The sequence below is a fragment of the Chelonoidis abingdonii genome, chromosome 4 (genome assembly GCF_003597395.2).
Source record: "Chelonoidis abingdonii isolate Lonesome George chromosome 4, CheloAbing_2.0, whole genome shotgun sequence".
Lineage (NCBI taxonomy): Eukaryota > Metazoa > Chordata > Testudines > Testudinidae > Chelonoidis > Chelonoidis abingdonii.
The window spans coordinates 20,774,479-20,786,177 of record NC_133772.1 but is presented as its reverse complement, the minus strand read 5'-3'; the positions used below and the strand labels follow the sequence as shown (position 1 = coordinate 20,786,177).

The 11,699-nt window shown below is 47.2% G+C and overlaps 1 long non-coding RNA gene across 1 annotated transcript; it reads right to left on the bottom strand.

Moving 5' to 3' along the window:
- On the bottom strand, positions 1-10,910 carry LOC116839166 (uncharacterized). The gene is made up of 2 exons (XR_004377063.2): positions 10,638-10,910; positions 1-1,735 (listed from the first exon to the last, which is right to left on the bottom strand). It is a non-coding gene; the product is annotated as an uncharacterized LOC116839166 (long non-coding RNA).
- Between the last annotated feature and the right edge of the window lie 789 nt (positions 10,911-11,699).

The following is an 11,699-nucleotide window of genomic DNA, read 5'->3' as shown; positions in this document are numbered from 1 at the left end:
TCTAATTTCCTTTGTCAATGTTTATTAACGTTACAAGCAAAGTTGTGACTATCCAAGCATAGATAAATCCTACATATATCCATGCACAATTTATAGCTGCAGTCATACTCAAATCCTCCTAGATAGTCTTACGATCTGATGGATCTCTCATTAATTGATCATCAGTAGAGGGATGGTTCCTGCTGGAATCTTACCGCAGGGAACTCAATTTTCCCAGTCTGGGAACCCTCTTTTTTAATGTGATTCTCACTATGCCTGTGTGTGAAAGTGTCAACCCTCTTTTTCCTCATTTGTATTGTGTCTCCCAAGAGTACTGGGGTACCGCATTTTTTATAGGTTGTGTACAGTTCCTTTTATTCTTGTTAGCACTGAAGCAAAACCTGTAGTAAGGCATGTGTTAGAAAAATGTGCCTCTCAGGCACTTCGTTATCTAAAGTGAAACGTATGGCTAATTTTTCGCAGTATCACCCATTGGTACATTTTGTCCTGTAATCTTACGGCATCAGGTTATTCTTTCGTCACTTACTTATGTCAAGCATTTCTTAATTGTAAGGCATAGTATAGCTAAGCAAAAATCTTACAGGTCTCAGCCTGTAGGCCTTGTGTTTCAGCCCTATTTACTTAGATACCTAATACATATTTAGCCCTTCTAATTATTCATCAATCTTATACTTCTATAATCCTACCACTTCAGTCTATTCAACATACAATGATTATATATTACATGGTATGTCAGTTAATCATAACATCACACAACACACAATAAATGAATGATAAAATGAAGTAACTGGCTATAATATTTATACTTTAACACCACATTTTCAAGTAACAGAAACTGAACAGAAACTGAGTTAAGGGAGACCTATTATTAATCTACAATTGAAAAAGGTCTTAAATCAGAGGTGTTTGTGTGTATCCTCTGAAGTTTACCGTAATCATTCCCAATTGTAATGAGACTTTGCAACACACCTTTACCAGCTGCTCCCACCACTGCGACTGGCCTCTTGTTCCCAATTTCAGCCAATTTACTCTAAATGCAATGGCACCAGTCAGATTACCAATGGCTCAGATCTCTAGTGCAGATCTAGCACAGGGCTGTCAATCCACCACGTTTCATCAACATCAAATTCACTCGAGTCTGTTGGTGGAGAAGTTAAGCTGTATTGATCACATGATGTTTTGTAGGAAGGAGAAGAGCTGTTGCTGCTCTGAAGCTTTGTATGTTTCGTAACCCTCACATTATTGTGTTTTCAAATATATCCAAAGGCCTCCCTTGGCTTGGATGGACACCGTTGGATGTGGAGTTTCTGTGAAACAGAGACAGAGAGGTTGCTGTCACTCAGTCATAGGGCTGATCATGGTTTGAATAATGCGCGAGGTAGCGAAAGGCCAACTGACTCCTCAGGCAAGCCTGAAAAATTAATGTAGTGCATAAACATTTCCTCTTGGAGAACAGATCCAGGGGCACTGACAGCTGCTCTGTGGACTCATGCGACAGGGTCATAGAAGTTCCTCTAGTAAAAGGGATAAATCAGCTGATGGCATTCTCATGAGCAGCATCCTCTGCTGCTTGAGATGCCTCATTTGGTCAAGTTCAGTGGCAATGAAAGCTGCTGTCCATGTCTCCGAGTAAATTATTCCACGAGGCTTTAGGAAACTTCAGGGATGATTGACCAGGCAAAAGAGCATTGATCCATGGTAAATCCTTAGGTTCCATGTCCTAGGTGACACCTATCTGGAAAACATGACCCAAAAAAGATCAGTTTGGAGTGGCCTCCAGCATATAAAAGTTTTGAGGAGGGCAGGGAGAGTTCACAGCTGGAAGCAGACGCCCTCCATTTTTCATGCAGACTGGGCTGGTCTCAGCAGGTCATAAAAGTCTCCCCTCCCTGCCCCAGCCAGAGTTAATTACTATTAAAATAAAATGTTCACTGGAGTGGAACAAACGTAATTACTTTTTGGGAGCCTAATTATCTGCATTTATTGCCAGTGCTTTGTTGTAATTGATTGCTAATGGCCTGCTTCGCTCTCGCATTATCTAATTAATATCACCGCAGAAATCAGGAGAGCAGACAGTGCTCAGAGATGGGAATTTTTCCGCAGTCCCCAGCCTGCACCTTCGCCACTTTCTGGCCTGTTTGGTCACATCTGGCCGTGCATCGGGAGTGGCTAGGCTGCATTCCCTTCTGCTGCATCCGGCTATGTCCTGGCTGCAGGGGCCCAACTTCCTCTGCTATGTCTATACCCCTCTGCTCTTCTCCTGGGCCACATTTCCCCCTCGCTGCTTTCCATCCTATAGCTGGGTCTAGTCCCACCTCGCTGCATCCTCTCTGAACGCCCCCGTTAGCAGCTCCAACCTTCTCTGCTGTACTCCGGCTGCCTATGGCATGTCATTCTTGACCTACTCCCGCTAGCTGCAAGGTAATGCAGAGCAGACGAATTGCTTAAAGCATTTGGCTCTGTTGCTCTCAGGGCAGTTCTGTTTTGAAAAGCGACAATGTAGAAATGGCCCCATGCTACCCAACAGATCTGTTCCCAGTGGGGTTCACTCGTTCCTGTCTGCATCCTGTATCACTTGCCAGACCGGTATTGCCCTGGCCTCTTCTTTTGTCATTCAGTATTGGACCCATTCTACAACAATATGCATTACCTCACCTTTTGGGGGCGAAGCCAGACCTTTTGGCACCTGCTCCCCTATTTGGTGTAAACATTGCTTGTGCCAATCAGAGGCGAACACACACAGGTTTTGGGCCCCGTCCCCTATGACACTTCTGTGATGTCATAGTGAGTACTTTAGGGGTTGCCCTGCCATGTGCAGGCAGAGAGAGGAGAAAACGTGTCCCGTGTATCCCGTGTATGCCGTGTATGCCGTAACCGAGCCTGATCACCTCGAAGCCTCTCTCTCAGCTCACGTGTTTCAAATAGAGCTTCTACGTTTGCCGGTCGTGATGTGTTGGTTTGTATTTGTAAGTATCAGTTATTACTAAATGCTGCATTTTTTTTTGTAAATATTGTTAGTAGATATTTTAGGCATTGTGTGTTTTAGGTTTTGTTAACTCTATTAGCTAATCATAAGCTGCTCTCTTACCCCTTGTAACGATCCCCAATAAAATTTTTAATTGATTGATTTTAGTTGTGTGTGTGTGTGTGTCTGCAGTCTGCCTCGTGACCCATACTCTCCTTGCATCTCTTACCTATATAGTCTGTTGCCACGTGCAGCCTGGTAAATAACAGGCCTGCATTTTTTTTTTGCCCCTGCAAATACGTGGCAATCTACACCCAACAGATCTGTTCCCAGTGGGGTTCACTCCTGCCTGCTGGCCTCAGTGATAAATAAGAGCTTTCCTGCCTTTTACTCCCCTTAGCCCTGCAGAGCTCAGGCAAGAGCAAGATGGAGTTTATTCCCGCTTGTGCGTCTGCACCGGTATCACTTGCTTACACCCAGGTGGTTATAGTAGCAGAAATCCATCGGAGGCCGCAGAGGTGCGTGGGTAGCACTAGAGAGCAGGTCTCGATGGGAGGCACTGAAGGTAGAGTTGGTGCCATGGAGCTTTTCTTACTGGTGATGTTCAAAAAGGACATGCTGAGGATAGTATCAAGGCCTCAGCTGTAATGGGAATTTGCCCCGATTCCAGCCACTGGTGACACCTGCATCAATGCCAGCCTGTCACACAGATAGACAAAGCTGCTGTGTGCACCAGGGAGACTTGATCCCCGTTTCATAGCTGCACAGAGCTGACCTCCTGCATAGCACTGACCGTTACACTGCACCCAAATCCCTCCGCACTGAGCCCAAATAACTTGAGTTCAACTAAAGCATTTCAGTCCTCGGGAGACAACTGTGTGTGCCCCAGGCAAAGAACAGGAGAGGCCGAGGGACCACCCAGGAGACACCTCGCGATGGCAAGTTTCAAGCAAAGGTGAGCATCAGTGCAAAAAGCTTTGCCTCTCTGCACTAGGGGTTCACACGGGTGCAGCCACCCGGAATGGAGACAAATGCCCTGAATTGACAAGGACCTTAAGGTTGTCAAACACACTTGAGAAGTTTCCCCTTTTGTGCTTATGGGTTTAAGGATGGGGGCGGGGGAGGGGGGAAGTTCAAGTCCTAGATCAGTGGATAGAATACTGGCTCTGTTCCTTCTGTGCACTGGGCACCCTTGATGAGGAAATCAACTGTGCTAAAGTGAACAACTCCCCTCCCTGAGATGCTAAATGCCTGGCATGAAATCAGACCAGGCCCGGGGCTGCACAGGGTGACCTGGATGCAAAGCCATTAACCGTCTGCCTGGCCCAAATGGAGTGAAATGCAGCAAGGAAGCAAACAGCATCAAAAGTGCTGAGTCAACTCATGGATAAGATTCCTTCTGTGTCGATGAGAAGAGGTGAGGGCTAGAACTGCAATCAATTGTTCCCCACCTCCACCAAGGGTAGGGCAAGAAGGAAGCAGCTTCCTTTGCAAGAAGGGAGATTGAAGCAGGGTATTAGGAAAAACTTTCTGACTCTAAAGATTGCTAAGCACAGGGACAAGTTACCAAGCACGATGTGGAATTCCCATGGTTAGTGGTTTTAAAGACGAGGTTAGACAAACACCTGTCAGGGATTGTGGTAAACGTCTGTCCCAAATCTGGACCTTAGCGTCCACAATCTGGGTGCTTACAATGAACTCCCCCAAGCTCACTACCAGCTTGGCTCTGATCTCGCTGCCACCAGATAGGATTCTGGCTCCTATCAGCCCGGGTTCCCCAAATATTCCTTGGGGGGATCCCCTCTCTCGGCCTCACCCAACTTCCCGTGGAAAGACCCCCAGACTCAGAAGTATGAGTCTTACCGGTAAGGGAATATCTCCCCTCCCTTCCCCCTTCTCTCAGTCGTTCCGCTCTGAGCAACCTGAGGGAATTGATGCAATCTCTTTACATCACAATACCGAGAAACCTGCCTCCTCTTCTCCAAAGAGACAGCCCTCCAACACAGGGACGAACTACTCTTACCTCTATTCCCTGTAACTTTTCCCCGTAGCTTGTTCCGCCCTGGACAATAGGAAAGTAAACACAGAGCCTGGCTCCCCTCCCTAGCCTGTCACACAGAGGTAGACGAGCGTCGGGCACAGAATTTCTCTTCCTTTTGCCTCACTAGGAAAAGAAACTCCACAAGTTTTAAAAGAAATCTTTATATAAAAAAGAAAGAACTTACAATAACTAAACACTCCATTAAGAAAAAAAAAAATTTCCCAAAAAATTTTAAAAACAGGGGGAATGTTGGGGGCCCCCCTTTATAAGAAAAAAAAATTAGGAAAAAATTAAAACAAAAAAAGTCCTGGGACTTTATTTTAAAAAAGGAAAAAATTAAGCCCAATTAAACCAGTCCAGCAAAATCAACACACATGTAATTACAAACCAAAGTACATAACAGCCTATTACTTTGTTTCCTTTGTACTCACACCTGATAGTAGAATATTTGAAGGAAGATGGAGTTAGAAGAAAAGCTTGTTTACTCACAGCCGAGGAAAACAAAAAGACCCCGAGTTCCTTTCCCTCCCAGACTTTAAAAAAAAATCCAGTTCTCTGATTGGTCCTCTGGTCAGGTGTTTGGTTCCCCCTTTGTTCACCCTTTACAGGCAAAAGAAAATTAACCCTTACCTATCTACTTATGACAGGGATGGTCTAGGTCAGTGTTTCTCACCCTTTTTGATACCAGGGACAAGCTTGCTGGCTGCCTTCCTAAACTGTGTCAGGGAGATCTCAGGGACCAGTGCCGGTTCACAGACCGGTTGTTGAGAAACACTAGTCCAGGGTTACTTAAACCTGGCTCAGTATGGGGGGATGGGGTGGATGACCTCTCAAGGTCCCTTCCAGCCCCACATTTCTGGAAGTCTCTAAACAGACCGTGGCTATTCTAAAATGACTTTGAACAGGGCACTGGAGTTTCAAGACTAGACAGAGAAGCCTACAAGACAGACCACAGGCCTAGAACTCAGGACACCTGGGTGCTAGTGCCAGCACCAGCTCTACAACTGGGCGACCTTGGACAAGTCACACTTCACTTCATGGTGCCTCGGTTTCCCTAGTCTGGTTCCTCAGTTCCCCCAGGATCATGATCCTGACCCGCTTCGTAAAGCGCTTCTTTGAGATCTCTGGATGAAAAGCCTTGCGTAAGAACTGGGTGCAATTACATAGATACCACATGGGAAGTGCAGTGGCCAGAACACTGAAGCAGAACACCCTAAGTCAACACAGAGACTCCCAGTGGGCTTCGCATCAGATCCAAACTGGGGCTGCAGGTAGGCAGAGGATGATACAGGAAAATCTGGGGCCTGACCCTGCCATGAGCTCTGAAGTCACTGGGGTGCCATGCAGGCCCAGGGGGCTGTAGTCTGAGCGCTGTCAGCTCAGGGGGGCGGCTACAGTGCAGCTGAAGCTAACCTGATGTGCCTACATGTGAAGATCAACTAGCCAAAAATAACTCCTCGGAATGAGCAGCCCAAGTGTTCGTTCCCCCCTCCCTCTAACTCCTTTTGTTTACTGAAAAGCAAACCAATGCTTCGGGCCCCTCCAGGCAGCTCGAGGAGGGGGTGGGAGGGAGCAAACCTTTTAACTCTCAGCCTGGTGTCTGGCTGCAGTGAAAAAGGCTCAGTTTAGCATTCGATGCAGCCACAGGAGGAGAGAATACAGATCAACAACTGCGCCGCCGTTCTCTGGGAAGTGCTGAGTCTTTTTGCTGCCCTTTTCAGCGGCAGGATGTTTGGACACAAAAACAATCCTGGATGGTTTCTGAGCTTTCAAAGGGCTGTACCCTGGGGGGAAAGGTTATGTGAGGCATTTCAAGCCAAACCTGTAGCACCAGAAGGAAGTAAACCAGGGGTTAAGTTGCTGAGAGAGACCATCAAAGCAAATGCCATAAATGTGGTTGAAAAGAGATCAGGCATAAGGAGGCTGCTGTGCCATGAGTTCCCTTAGAAAGCAGAGATCAGATCCCTGCTCTGACACCTCCCAGATGTGCCGGGAGACCTTGTGTCATTGTTCAGGAGTTGACGAGCGGAGCTCTGTGGCAAGGGAGAGCAGAAATTCAAGCTGCAAAGAGACAGGCCAACCCTTCCCAAGAAACCAACAGGGGTTCCTTTATTCCCCTCACCTCCCAGGAGGCTGCCATCAGGTACAACAGAGCCCACTGGCAGGAAGGCCCATCAGCTCGTGGAGGAATTTCCATTTCAATAGCATGAAAGCCTTAATTGAACCGTATTCCCAAGCAAAGGCTTGGATGTGCCAACCAAGTGAGGCTGATTAGAAAAGACCAAGAACGCCTGAAAGGCAACCCTGGCAGCTGTCTGGGGAAGCTGCTGCAGAAGTAAATCAAAGGTTGGGCCAGTTCAACCACATGGCCCACATTCTGGGAAGTTTAAGGCGCTGGGTTGAAATGAGAAATCCAGGCTATTTAGCCCCATTCACAACAGCAGCTGTTGGGGGCTCCTGCCACTGTTGGTATTTCATTAGAATCTAGAGATGCTAACGAACTGCGCACACCAGTGGGAACAGCCAGTCGCTGCCCTGAAGAGTTTCCAGTCTAAAAAGACAAGGTGGGAGCAGAAGGAGAGGCAGATTGATTTGCTAAAGGACCCACACTTGCTTAGTAACACACCTGGAATGAGAACCCGACTCTCCTGAGTCCCAGTCCAGTGCCTTATCCATTGGACCACACCAGTCTGGAGAAAGACTGACTTCCTGATTTGGAGAGGAGCATGAACACTGCTAAGGGTGCCTGTCATTCTAATAGATAACTTATGCATAAGGGTTGCTTTGCCCACCACTCAGATGCAGCCACCTCTGGGTGGGACATGGCAGCTGCTTAACAGCACCCAGCAATTATTATGATTAATTATTATAATCATTATTATAATTCATTATTTGTAATGCAGTAGTACCCAGGAACCTCAGTCAGAGACCAGGAACCCAGTGGGCTAGGGCTGTATAAACGTGGAACAAAAAGACAGTCCCTGCCTCAAAGAGTTTACAATTTAAGAACAAGGCAAGGGCCAACACGTGGATACCCACAGGCAATACTGGTCAGCAACACCAACAGTGGCTGCAGCACTGATTGTCAAGTTTTCTGTAGGCAGTTCTGTAGTTACTGTTTCCAAGCGTGTACGTCACAGTTCCAGCGAGTTCCAGGGCAGAAGGGACCCACCAAATCATCTCGCCCGACCTCCTGTACATCACAAGCCAGTCGATTTCACTCCGTTACTCCTGCGCTGACCCTAGTGACTTGGGTTCAACTAAAGCGTTTCAGGCCTCAGGAGACTAAACTGTTGTGTGTCACCGAGGTCCCCGTGGTGGGGCTGCGATGTCCTGCCCCAGTTTGTAAGTGGCCTCTCATGAGGCAGTGACCAATGGCTTACATGTGGCCCATCAAGCCCTTCCTGTTGGACCAGCGGAGGGAAATACCTTAGCAGCCAAGCAGTGGAGGAGACCCCTCTCTTACAAAGTCCTCTGCAGAATGGGAAGGCCAGCAAAGCCCCACATCACCCATTTCAAAGAGCGATCTACTAAGGGCACCAGGTGACAGCCCTGGAGAGACTCAGGGAAGGAAATATTCTATCCTTCCTCTCTCAGGGATATGTTCCTCTGAGGATTGCCTAAGAATCAAGGCTGATTATTCCAAAGCTGCCTAAGGGGACTGCATGCTAACGTCTCTCTAAAATTAATTGGGTGTCTAACTCCCTTTGCAAAGCTCAGCCTCAAGGAATCAGGATGTTGGTTCTTTCCTTACTACCCCATCCAGGGCCAGATTCCAGCCCTTCTCAGAGTGAACAGTGCCTCACCCTGCCAGTTCTCCTGCGGAACTCAATGGCACTGCTCACCGTGATTAAGAGAGGCACAAACTGGCCCATACGGATGGCCAAAATCCCAGGGCTGGAATAAACCAGTAACACCTGCCTAAAGCAAATGAGATTGAACCTAGTAAAGGGCAGGCCCTGTATTAATTCCAACATGAGTGATTTTGTTCCAGAGATTTGAAAGCACAGGGATTAGTGCTGTGGCTGGCATGGCATCCCGGTATTCATGGTATGGGACGAAAGCCTCTGAGGCGATTGTATGAACTCCATTGTGAATTCCTCCAGGGTGAGCATATGAGGCTGGATGTCAAAGCCAGTGCTGGGGCATTTGCTCCATCCTGGTGATCGGAAGTGGGATCTGGGGAGCAGAGAGAAGGGATAATGGAGCAGCATGATCCCAACCTCCCCTGAGGATGTGGCTGCAGAGCCCAGGCCCTGCAAAGCACCACCGAGAATCTGGGAGGCTAAGTCCCAGTATAACCTGGGTAGAGGGGAGGACTTACCAATTCTGTGCTACAGCATTCTTCTCTTTGACAAAGTATTTGCACAGACCATGAAATCCTGTCCTTGCAAGAGAGACAACAGCTGGGTTTTCAATAGGAACCTTTTAAATACTAAACATGGAAATTATAATAGGATTCACACACACACAAATTTCAAATTCCTTTTTATGATTAACACTCCAAAGATAAACCATTGCACCCCAGCAATTACAACAACCTCTGGCTAGACTAACATCACTAACTAGAGAGGTGCTAATTTTCCTTTTAAATGAAGAATACAGCACAGGGCTGAAACCCCAAATATATAGACTTCCTTACCAAATCAATACAGGGATTGGGACCTTTGACAATTGGAGATCTGCTTTCATGTAGGCTCACCCTGCGAATTATGGTGACAATTAAAATAAAGCATTTAGTTGTCCTACACAGAATCAAAGAATCACAGAATATCAGGGTTGGTAGGGACCTCAGGAGGTCATCTAGTCCCACCCCCTGCTCAAAGCAGGACCAATCCCCAACTAAATCATCCCGGCCAGGGCTTTGTCAAGCCTGACCTTAAAAACCTCTAAGGAAGGAGATTCCATACATACTCAGTTGTTTCAGCATTACTGGACACATACACAACTTTCAGTGAGAAAGGGAGAAATTGTACAGTGCATGTAGGTGTCAGGCTCACGCACTGTCTCTGGGTCAGTGATGTCACACACCTCCTGAAGACATCTGGCCTCCAGTCTGCAATTACACCTTTATGGGGTTTTCCCAGTTTCAATCCCACTGACTTCCATAAAGTTACAGGAAACTGTATGGAGACCCAACTAGGCTTGACAACATTGTATTTCAAAATAAGGGACTGTTTTCTTAGCATCTCTCCCTCCTGATGTTATTATTATCATTATTATTAATAATAATACTAAGCAGGACTCACTTATTTTCACCAAGAATATTCCTTTTGCTGCTTTTTGCAGCACTCAGCAGCTCTCGTTCTTGTTGTACAGCGATGAAAAGATAAAGAGACGTCCCTTGCAAGAAAGCACTGTTGGGAACCCTAGATCCACCCCACAGATCTGTTTGGGATACCCCTAGCAGCTCTATCGTCTCCTTGCAGGGCTGGGCTGGACAGATGCTCTACCAATCACGGCACAGGGCCATGCATTAGATACAGTCGCACAAACACAACTGCCCTACTTACTTCTAACACTGGTAAGACCCCAGCCTTTCAGGCAAGTAGCAAATTTCCCAGTCCCTAACCCACTGCAATATAAAAACAAACTTATTTTTCTTCTTGGGACTAAGGACTGTACAAATACCTGAGCATAGCACTGCCTGCTGCAGACCAGTAAAGTACAAATAACCGGTGCAATTAGAGGAAACCACATTGAGATCCACTACACAGCTGAGTCAGGGTGTCCCCTGGCAGCTCTGTTTTCTCCCTGCAGGTCAAGGCTGCATCTGACCAGTTTTGTACCCTGACAGAGCTCCCAGCCTCTAAGGGAAGATGTGGGCACATGCAGGGATACTGCCCTTAATGGAGCCTTACAAACTAGCTTCCAAACAGCTACTGGGCATGCGCACCAACTTCCTGCGCTCCCTCTAGGGGGCTGAAATAGCAACTGCTTCTTTGTCCTCACTCCAGGCTCTGTACTGCCCCTTTGTGGGAGCACGAGTAGCAACAGCAGCTTGAATTACAGCCATAAGGGTTACAGGCTGAACACCATGGAATAAGAAACAGAAATGGGAGTTACACCAGCATGGGTGTGGTGAGTAATTAGCCCTCTCCGGGGAGCATGTTAATCTAATAATACATAGCTCTTTTCATCCATAATCTTTACAAAGGGGGTCAGGAGCATTATCTCCATTTTGCAGATAGGGAAACCGAGGCACAGAGCGGGGAAGTGACATGCCCAAGATCACCCAGCAGGCAAGAGGTAGGATTAGAGTCCAGGTCTCATAGACTCATAGGTCAGAAGGGACCAATATGATCATCTAGTCTGACCTCCTGCACAAAGCAGGCCACAGAACCTACCCATCCACTTCTATAACAAACCCCTAATCTATATCCGAGTTATTGAAGTCTTCAAATTGTGGTTTGAAGACCTCAAGCTGCAGAGAATCCACCAGCAAGTGACCCATGCCCCACGCTGCAGAGGAAGGCGAAAAACCTCCAGGGCCTCTGCCAATCTGCCCTGGAGGAAAATTCCTTCCCGACCCCAAATATGGCGATCAGCTAAACCCTGAGCATGTGGGCAAGACTCACCAGCCAGCACCCAGGAAAGAATTCTCTGCAGTAACTCAGTTCCCATCCCATCCAACATCCCCTCACAGACCATTGAGCAGAGTTATCTGCTGATAATCCAAGATCAATTGCCCAA